The sequence below is a fragment of the Octodon degus genome, unplaced genomic scaffold, assembly GCF_000260255.1.
Source record: "Octodon degus isolate 3935 unplaced genomic scaffold, OctDeg1.0 scaffold00213, whole genome shotgun sequence".
In the NCBI taxonomy this organism is placed as follows: Eukaryota; Metazoa; Chordata; class Mammalia; order Rodentia; family Octodontidae; genus Octodon; species Octodon degus.
Window position 1 is genome coordinate 1925061 of NW_004524789.1, and position 9011 is coordinate 1934071.

General features: G+C 38.7%; 1 pseudogene; it reads right to left on the reverse strand.

The window, feature by feature from the left end:
- Window positions 1-1655: 1655 nt before the first annotated feature.
- LOC101571431 overlaps window positions 1656-9011 on the reverse strand; it is a 35363-nt pseudogene continuing 28007 nt past the window's right edge.

Here is a 9011-nt window from a genome sequence, read left to right on the forward strand (position 1 = left end):
ACAAACCCTACCAATGTATGTACCTTATGTTCAGGCCTGAGCCAAGTTTTAAAACTGTTCAGTTATATGAACGCAATTACAAAGTTTACTAAAATCAGAGAAATAATTTATAAGGAAAGCAAATTCACATGTTATTGATACATTTTTTTCAATTACTTAGTATAGAAAACAGTTAAGGGCCTGCAGGCAAATGCAACACCATTTTTATTTTTCACAGTTACATTGAAATCAGTCAAATATTAAATAACTTAATTCCAAAGTGTCACTTATGCAAACAAACTACTAGTAACAGCATGACTTTTAGCTTGAAAAACAAAGGACAAAATATTATACTTATTTACATATTGCCTATAACACTGATGGACTTTTAAAATTATTGTTTACAAAACATCTGGAAAATGAACTGTAACAGTGCCACCTAAGTCACATCTTGTCATCAGACATCATTGTCTTTAAAACCAGCTAATAAGACTGAAAGTTGAACTTCATCCTAAAGTATAAAGAACTTAAAAAAACAAAAACCTATAGCCATTTAAATATAATAAAATCATGCTTCCATGAGTATCATTTAAAAATGAGAAACAGTAAAGAGCACAATTTTTTTTTTACTTTTATTCACAACACTGCATACAAATGTAAACTTTCTGAAACTTTTTTATCCTTCTAGATATGTCTTTCCTCTTAAATAACTATAAGGCTTTCTAATGAAAAGCCTTAATCATGTATTTTTTGTTGTTGAATAAATGCACTTACTTTGGGAAATTTTAAAAATAAGTAATAGGTTTCCCTACTGTTTGGAATAATCACTCTTAAAGGTTGTTTTCTACTTAGTTGTCTTTTATGCAAAACTGATTTAGTTCTTTTCCTAAAGCTATTTAGTTCTCTTATGTAAAGAGCCACAAGTTGGTTCTCTGTGTGGCTATACTTTACCTACAATCACTCCTACAGAGGATAGAATATTTTAAAAATAAACAATATGCTGAGAAGTGGAAGGACCAAAGGCTCTGGCTTAGCAAATAAGCCTAGGAGAAGACTAAATGACTTTCACAGTTTTATTAGTAACTCTTCATTTTAGAAGTACACTTGGGCCTAGTAAGAGAACATTCTCTCAGTTTTATACAAAATGCCTTAGGAGAAAAGTTTTAGTAAAACATTGTATAGAATAGTCACTGTGTACTTTACAGTTCTTTGCATTACAGATGCTCTGTTGCACTGCACAGCGAGGCAGTCCTAGTGCTCCCAAATGCACTTTATGCTGTTTCATGAAGCAGCTACCATGTCTCCAAGTAGCCAAAATTCAGTGAAAAGGCCAGTCAGAGAAGTCGGGCCGCCTTGCCCTACACAGGCCCCACTGGGCATGCAGGTGGTCTGTGGTTTTCACTGGAATACACAAGACCTTCACTTCTCCTTTGGCTGTGAAAACTGTTTCCCAATATTGGGGTAACATATAATCTGGAAATCCTAAAAATTTCTAGTTAATAGAACCTATTCTGCTATGACAGCTCAAATTTTGTCACAGAATAATTTTTCAAAAGCAATAACATACTTCGTTCCCAGTGCAAGATTCTTTTCTATGTACAGCCTTAATCAACTGCTGTATTTGTGATGTTGAATTTCTTATGTATTACGTGCAAAACAACTCTTGAGCACAAGCCTCAACAGTTGCGGCACCAGAAATCAAGCACCGCCCAATACCCCGCAGCTGCAAGTTGCTGCAAGAGCCAGTCCGATCCTTCACACAGCCCCATATACCACTTGGAGCATCACGGCCCGAACACGAGCTACGGCCGCAGCGCAGCTTAAGGAGGCTGAGGAGTTCGGAGATTTCTTCTACTGACAGGACTCCAGCAACATCCTGTTTGTTAGCAAGAATCAGGAGCGAAGCATCTCGGGGTTCTTTTTCTGTTAATAACTTTGCAGGTTCACCGTGTGCTTCATTAATTCGGTCTCTATGACTGCTGTCAACAACAAATACAACAGCTTGAGTATTGAGGTAACAATGTTTCCACACTAGTCTCAATTTGTGTTTTCCACCTACATCCCAAATGGTGAATTTTAGATTTTTATATTCTACAGTTTCCACATTAAAACCAATTGTTGGAATGGGCTGCACGAACTCATCCTGTTTTAACTTAAACAAAATGGAAGTTTTTCCTACACCATCTAATCCCAATGTAACCACTAGAATTTCCATTTTGGGTCCAATGCGAACTCTGTTGTCCTTTGTGAAAGCGACAGGGATGCTGGCATCCAACAGAATGTCATCCACGACCTCCGTAAACTGCTGCTATTGTTTCTGCAACGTTTCCAACGACCTTGTAATTTCCTGTTTTACCAAGACAACTCTGCAATCATCGGCTGCAAAGGTTTTTTCACAATGGAGGCTGACAGTCGAAACTTGGGACAACAGAACAGTCAAATCTTCTTGTCGCTGCCTGAGCCAACTCCGTTTTTCACAAACATGAGCATCAACCACACTTAGAGTCATCTCTTCTTGGCGACACAGTTTCATGTAGATCAGAAAATAAGCTTGGACTCATGATTGCGCATTCTCTGCAGTACCTGATGCATGCTCTGTGTGTGCCGTTCCAAGTCCATCTTCTACTTGTTCTCAGGCTTTGACGTGCTGAACAATGCCAAGTAATTTTCTAGAATAATCTGAGCCTTCCTCAGTGAAGGCGCGTATGCAGTGAGCCGTATCTAAAACTGATGCTGGGATCTGGCGAGCTTCTGGTTGCAAAACTGAACGCTTCTGGCCTCGACGCTTTGCATATTCTTGCAGACACAGCACGTGAGAGGGCAGGTCTGGCCACCTTCCTCCAAGCAAACAAACTCAATGGCACGTGCGTGGCGCTGAGAGCGCGTGGTTTTCTCACGAGGTTTATCAGCTAGCGGCGCTCGCCTGTGCTTCGCTAGCGTCTTCGTAGAATGAGTAACCGGAGAGCGCTCTGAGCACAAGTGCGTTGCACGCACAGTGCGATACGCAGATGCGACGCGAGCTTCATCCTCAGCACAACCCATGTCGCGCCCTCCGGCTATGCCGGTGGCCTCTTCTGCAGCTCCATACTTACCAGTATGTCCATTCCGTACTCATCCTAAAAGCTCTAACAAAGCAAAATCTTTTTTCAGCCTCCAAACACCGGAATCACCCAGGTCTGTCACTTGTTAATCAAACGGGCAACGTATTGATCTTCCATGAAAGGCGAGCGAGTGAGACACTCATGACACTATGTGGCCACAAAACACAAGGCGAGGAACTTCGTCTCCTTGCAAAGAAAAGCCCTCTTCTCAGACTCCGCGTTCCAGAACCCTCAGCACAGCCGTCCCCCGGCTTCCCTGTCGGCCGCACACAGCCCTCAGATCTGCAACTAGTATTTTCCTACGCGAAGCCTAAACTACCCAAATAGCAAGGAGGCGCGGAAGAGAAAGGTTTTGAAAACTGAACGGTATGGAAGAATTCTGCTGCCACCTAATGGACAAGTGAAATATTTTCATTATTCTGCTGAAAAGTTTCTTTTAATCATACTGAGCCATTATATACAGTTATAATAATTATTTTAACAAATATTCTTGAAAATTTTTATGCTCCTTAATTTGAAAGTTATTTGTATGAGTCTTGTATATGTGCATTGAAATAGTAGGAACTAAGTAGATAGGATAGAGTATGGAATCAGTTTCATCAAACCTTTTGATGAATTATAATATGGCACTTTAATTATTATTATAATCTCTTTAAAATAAATCAAAAACTAATAAGTTAAAAAGGTCAAGAAAAATAATTAAGGTTTATTGAAAACAAGCATTGATATTCAATTATTTATCCAATCTTCCAAATCTATGTCTGTTAATCTGAGCAACAGATTTGATGACAAAAATATGTGATATAACCGTTGTTAACATGCTGTTCTTGTTTTAAAAATATGTACCATATGTATTGTTGTATGTTACTGTTTTTTGTGGAGATTTTTTTGCCATTCGTTTTTTGCTTTTACTCTTCAAAATAAAAGAAAATGTTTTCTAAAAAAAAAAAAAAAATTGGATAGATATACAGCTCCACTCTCTTAATTCAATGAATAGAGAGGTTTGTTATAATAGTGTTTGAGACAGGATATCACGTCTGCATCTTGTACAATGAATAACCACTAAGACAACAATATGCAATGTATTAATTACTAAAAATGTCCCAGCAATCAGCTGGGAAACTGTCTCATTGATACTTGTTTCTCAATAAAATTATTTATGAAAGTCTGAGAGAGTGTCTTCTCCCCATGTGACTCTCCTTAGGCACACTCCACATCATCGATCGCTTTCCTCTTTGGCCCCATAATCTCCTTGATCAGAAAATTTGGGACACTACCGAGGTACATGATGTTGCAGTACAAGTTCTCGTATGTCCTGAGTCTTAATTGACCTTGGAAGGTTAGGGCCAAAATTTGGCTTTCCTTGCGGCCCTCCTTTTTCTCTAATTTTGGTCTGCAAACTTAGGTTGTTAACCATCCAGAAGACAAGCTTATTGCTATTACCATACAACATAGGCTGTTAAGCTTAACCTCACTATCTGTCTGCATATCAAACATCTTAGGCATAACATGGAACAGGTATTTTTCATCAAGTATGGATATGTTGAACTTTAGTCCCTACAGAATATGATAAAAAAACATTTAAAAATTAGAATATATTTTAAAAAATAAGCATAAAGAATTATATACTTCTTATGTTTACACATAAGTCCAAAAATCTCACCATATACAACCTTGAAGCAGGACAGTCCTAAGCATTAGCCATGACTCATCCACATGGCTGACACTGACAAAGGTTCTACAATCTGAGGTACAGGATCGCGGGATAAATCCTGAGGGGATTTCACTGACCTTATCAGACCCAAAAGCTACAACTCTTGTTGCATAAGTCCTGCTTTACCTTGGTCTTAACCATCCAGCAGAAAAGTATAAAAATGAAATATAAAAAGTAAAGCCACGCTGTTATGTTGAGCTGTAGGGGACTCAGGTCAACAATTTCTGACATTGCCAGTGAAGTGCAAGACCCAATACTATTATGGGCTACTGGACTCTTTTAGAATATTTTGCTGAGTTTACACACCTATAATATTCAAATAATGGAACTTAACAAAAAAAGGGGGATACAGATGAATGTCCATTTTGTATTCAAAATGGTTAGGATAGATATTCTCTTTTTTTTTTTTTTGGCTTTCTGATCAAGTCTCGTTTATTGAGCAGATATTCTCTTAATATCTACATTCTCTTAATGAATAGAGGGATTGGTTCTAATGGTGTTTGTTAATAGGCTATCATGTCTGCATCTTGTACAGCAATTAACCACTTGGAAGAATGTATGCAATGTGTTAATTATTAAACCTGTCCTACCAATTTGGTTTGAAACTGTCTCATTGCTATTTGTTTCTCAATAAAATTATGGAAAAAAATAAAACTATTTAGAAAAAATAATTGCACTTTGTTTTCTGCAATTTTATTTAAACTAAATGTAATAGAAACTTACTGATGTAATATATGGTTTTCAAATACTGAGTTATTTGTTTAAAGAGTTTTGGGCAGTTCTAATAAACCCATGAGTGAAATGCAAAATTGGTTATAGGAAGAAAGCATGCTGGGGAAAAGATGTGTGACTTCACTACTTTGGGGCCATTTCAAGATTTTTTTTTAAAGAATCTTAATTTATTTGGTACAGGATCCCACTATGAAGCTTGGGCTTGTAGTGATCCTCCTGTCTCGGCCTCCCCAGTGCTGGGATTCCAAGCATGTGCCATCACACCTGGTTTCAGTGGCCAGCTCAGCACACCTGGGGGTGGGGCTGGTGTGGCATGTGGTGCTGGGGATCAAACCCTGCTCCCTGTGCTTGCCTAAGTAGGCACTTAATCTGCTGAGCTATCTCGCACGCCCTTTAGGGCCATTTCAGAAAGTGGAAAGGATTGAGATTAAGTCTCTAGTTACTTTGGAGTTTTTCTTTAATCCTACCTGTTAAAGAACCTACATACTTGTGGCATCCTAGGGATGAGACTTAATGAATGATCCCTATTTCAAAACATGTATGAAATGCTGGGGAATGCCCCTGCCCTTGAATCTCAGTGCCTTCTCTAGCTCAAATGCTCCCTCTCTCAACACTCCATTCAAAACCGTGCTGTCATCTTTTGAGAGAATCTGCTGCTGCCCACAGGTGGGGCCATCTCTTTTTGAGTCCGATGCTCTAGGCTTTTGTCTGGTGGATACTGGTAGTGACTTTCAGCCCCTAGTGAAGTGAGGTGGAAATATTTATATTACCATACAGATGCACAAATGGAAAAATAATGACTTATTTTTTCTTTATTATGAAAATCATCTCGTTTACACACACCCATTTTTGCTACTGGATGAAAGTGGGAATGGGCTTTAATTTGTTAATAAAACAGCTCCTGCTCTTGTGGATTAAAGTGGTACCTCCTGTTCAACTCAGTCTTCACATGTTCTCTTCTCTTTAATAAAACTCAAGGCAGGGCCAGTGAGGGACATCTGCTTTCCACTTGGTCTATATCTGTAGCTCCCATGGATCTTGGGGTACCTTTACTGGAGGTCAACTCCCACTTGCGTAACGTAAGTTACTCCTGTTTTGCTGACACATAGCTACATAGTGTGCCAAGTGCATCGAGGCCACCCGCTTGTACTGTGTCTCAGCAGCCCACTGTGGGCTGCTCTTGCGGTGCTGATGTGGTGCTGGTGTGGAGGCTGTTCTGGAGGAACTCATCACCACCCAGTGTAGATGCGACTCCCACTCAGCACCTCATGGTGGAAGTTGGCCCCTCTGCGCTATAAGTTCCTATTCACCCAGACCATTCAGATAACTTATTTCATCTATTTTGTTATGTGCCTTCATATTTCCACTTATCAAATGTATTGTAGTTCTGATAAGAAAGGAGTAAAGAAATCGGTAACTGATATCTAAAGGGGGTTAAAGGTTTCTAATCAAGGGAAGACGATTAGGAGAGCTGGGAATCATGAAGCTGAGCTCAGAAGCCCAACTTTGAGGAAATTTCTGCTGTACATGAAGCTGTCTCTCTCGATTTCTACTATTGCAGAAAATCAAATAGACTCTTACTTGGTCTTACAGAGCTGTGAGTAAAATTGCCAAGCTCAAAGTACTCAATCTACAATCTCATAGCACATGGTAGTATGATGGTAAATGTTTGATCACCAGTTTACAGGAAAACAAAGGCTCTTGTACTTAGTGTTTGATGATTTCTCTCATGTACATACTCCAGCAAAGTCAATTCATCTTCCCAAAATTATGTCACTGAGTGTGGAGCTTTCAGGACACGGTAACAACAGACTCTCATGAGATAGAATGGGCAAACTAACAAACCATTCCTAGGTTGATAACAGTTCCAAAGTGTTATCCACATTTAGTTTTGAATAGGCTTAGTGACCAACCTTATCACTGTATTAAGCAATAATTTTAATTGTCATAATTCTTTCCTTAATCTTCCATCTAAAATTCCTTCTGTTCTACTTTGAGTCATTGGCCTTCCATTTCACTACATCTTAAACCTTTACTTCTTCATGCCATATATTCTTTGGTCATTAAACCAGTACCTATGTTATATTTTTCATTCCAGGCCATTTTGTTAACTATGCTTTTATGATGATCTTAATTTTTAGCATTCTCTTACAATGGACCACATAACTACTTTTAGATTTTAGATTTTAACACAGACTGTTTCCTTTCTTTTTAAACAATTAATTGATTTATTTACTCACTTAATTATCAGTTGAGTGACAGCAGCATTTAATCAGCTAACTTCAAGTCTTTCCCTTCCATGGGCATGGCTCTCCATTTATGTCTTCTCTGTCCTCCACAATGAATTTATGGGAAGCTAGCCCCCAGTGATGCACTCATAGTTTATCTAGTCCAACCTTCTCATTTTAAAAATGAAGGGACTAGAGAGTACAGATGGCCTTATATGGAATATAATGGCCTACCAGATAGCCGAATGGACTAAAGAGCCTGCTTAGGCAGATGCAAGGACCAGGGTTCAATCCCTAGCATGCTGTGCAGGCCCCTCTCCTGGGGCATGATGAACAGGGGACTAAGATGGCTTGGTGGTGCACACCTATATTCTCAGATCTTGGGAGGCTGAAACAGGAGGAGCACTATGAATCTGATCTGTGTAGTGAGACTTTGTAGACCCTGCAGACCTTGTACTAAATAAATACATACATATGTACATACATATTTAAAAAAAATGGAACATATTAAGCAAACACCATGAAAACCAAACTTTCTTCAATAAATAGACCTCTTTTTAATTGTGTAAAAAATCCACACACACCACCCACCCCTCTACCCCACCCTCACCCTCATTAGGACAATTGGTAGCCTTCATTTCAATATTCTTGTTAATGTAGCTCCTCTTTGTTCTGCTTGGGCCATAGTAAAAGTAGAACAAGTCCTGGTTTCTTGTTAGAAAGTCCCTAGGGGTACAGAGCAGCTATTGGCGTTACACTGCTTCTTTAATTTCATTCTCCTGGGAAGTGTGTGTTCATCCTGGATGTCCATTTCTGGATTGGGTCTTTAAATTTTGGGCCCCTAATGTTTTTTTGTTCTTTATAAATTCTAGATAGCAGACCTTTGTCTGAGTGCTTATTAGTCAAGATTTTTTTTCCCAATTGGGGGTTGTCTTTTCACTTTGTTGGTAATTTCTTTTGACATGCAAAAACTTCCCAATAAGAGGAGGTCCCAGTTATTAATTCTTTCAAGTATTACCCATGCGATTTGATTTTTGCTCATGAACTCTTTGCCTCCCCCTATGTCTTCAAGATTTCCTTCTACTTTCCCTTCCAGGAGATTTAGTGTTTCTGTTTTAATGTTTAGATATTTAATCCATTTTGACTTTAGCTTAGTGCATGGTGATAGACCTAGGTCAAGTTTTAGTTTTCGGCATGTAGAGAGCCAGTTTTTCCAGCACCATTTTTTTTTTAATTTTTAATTTTTAATTTATTTAT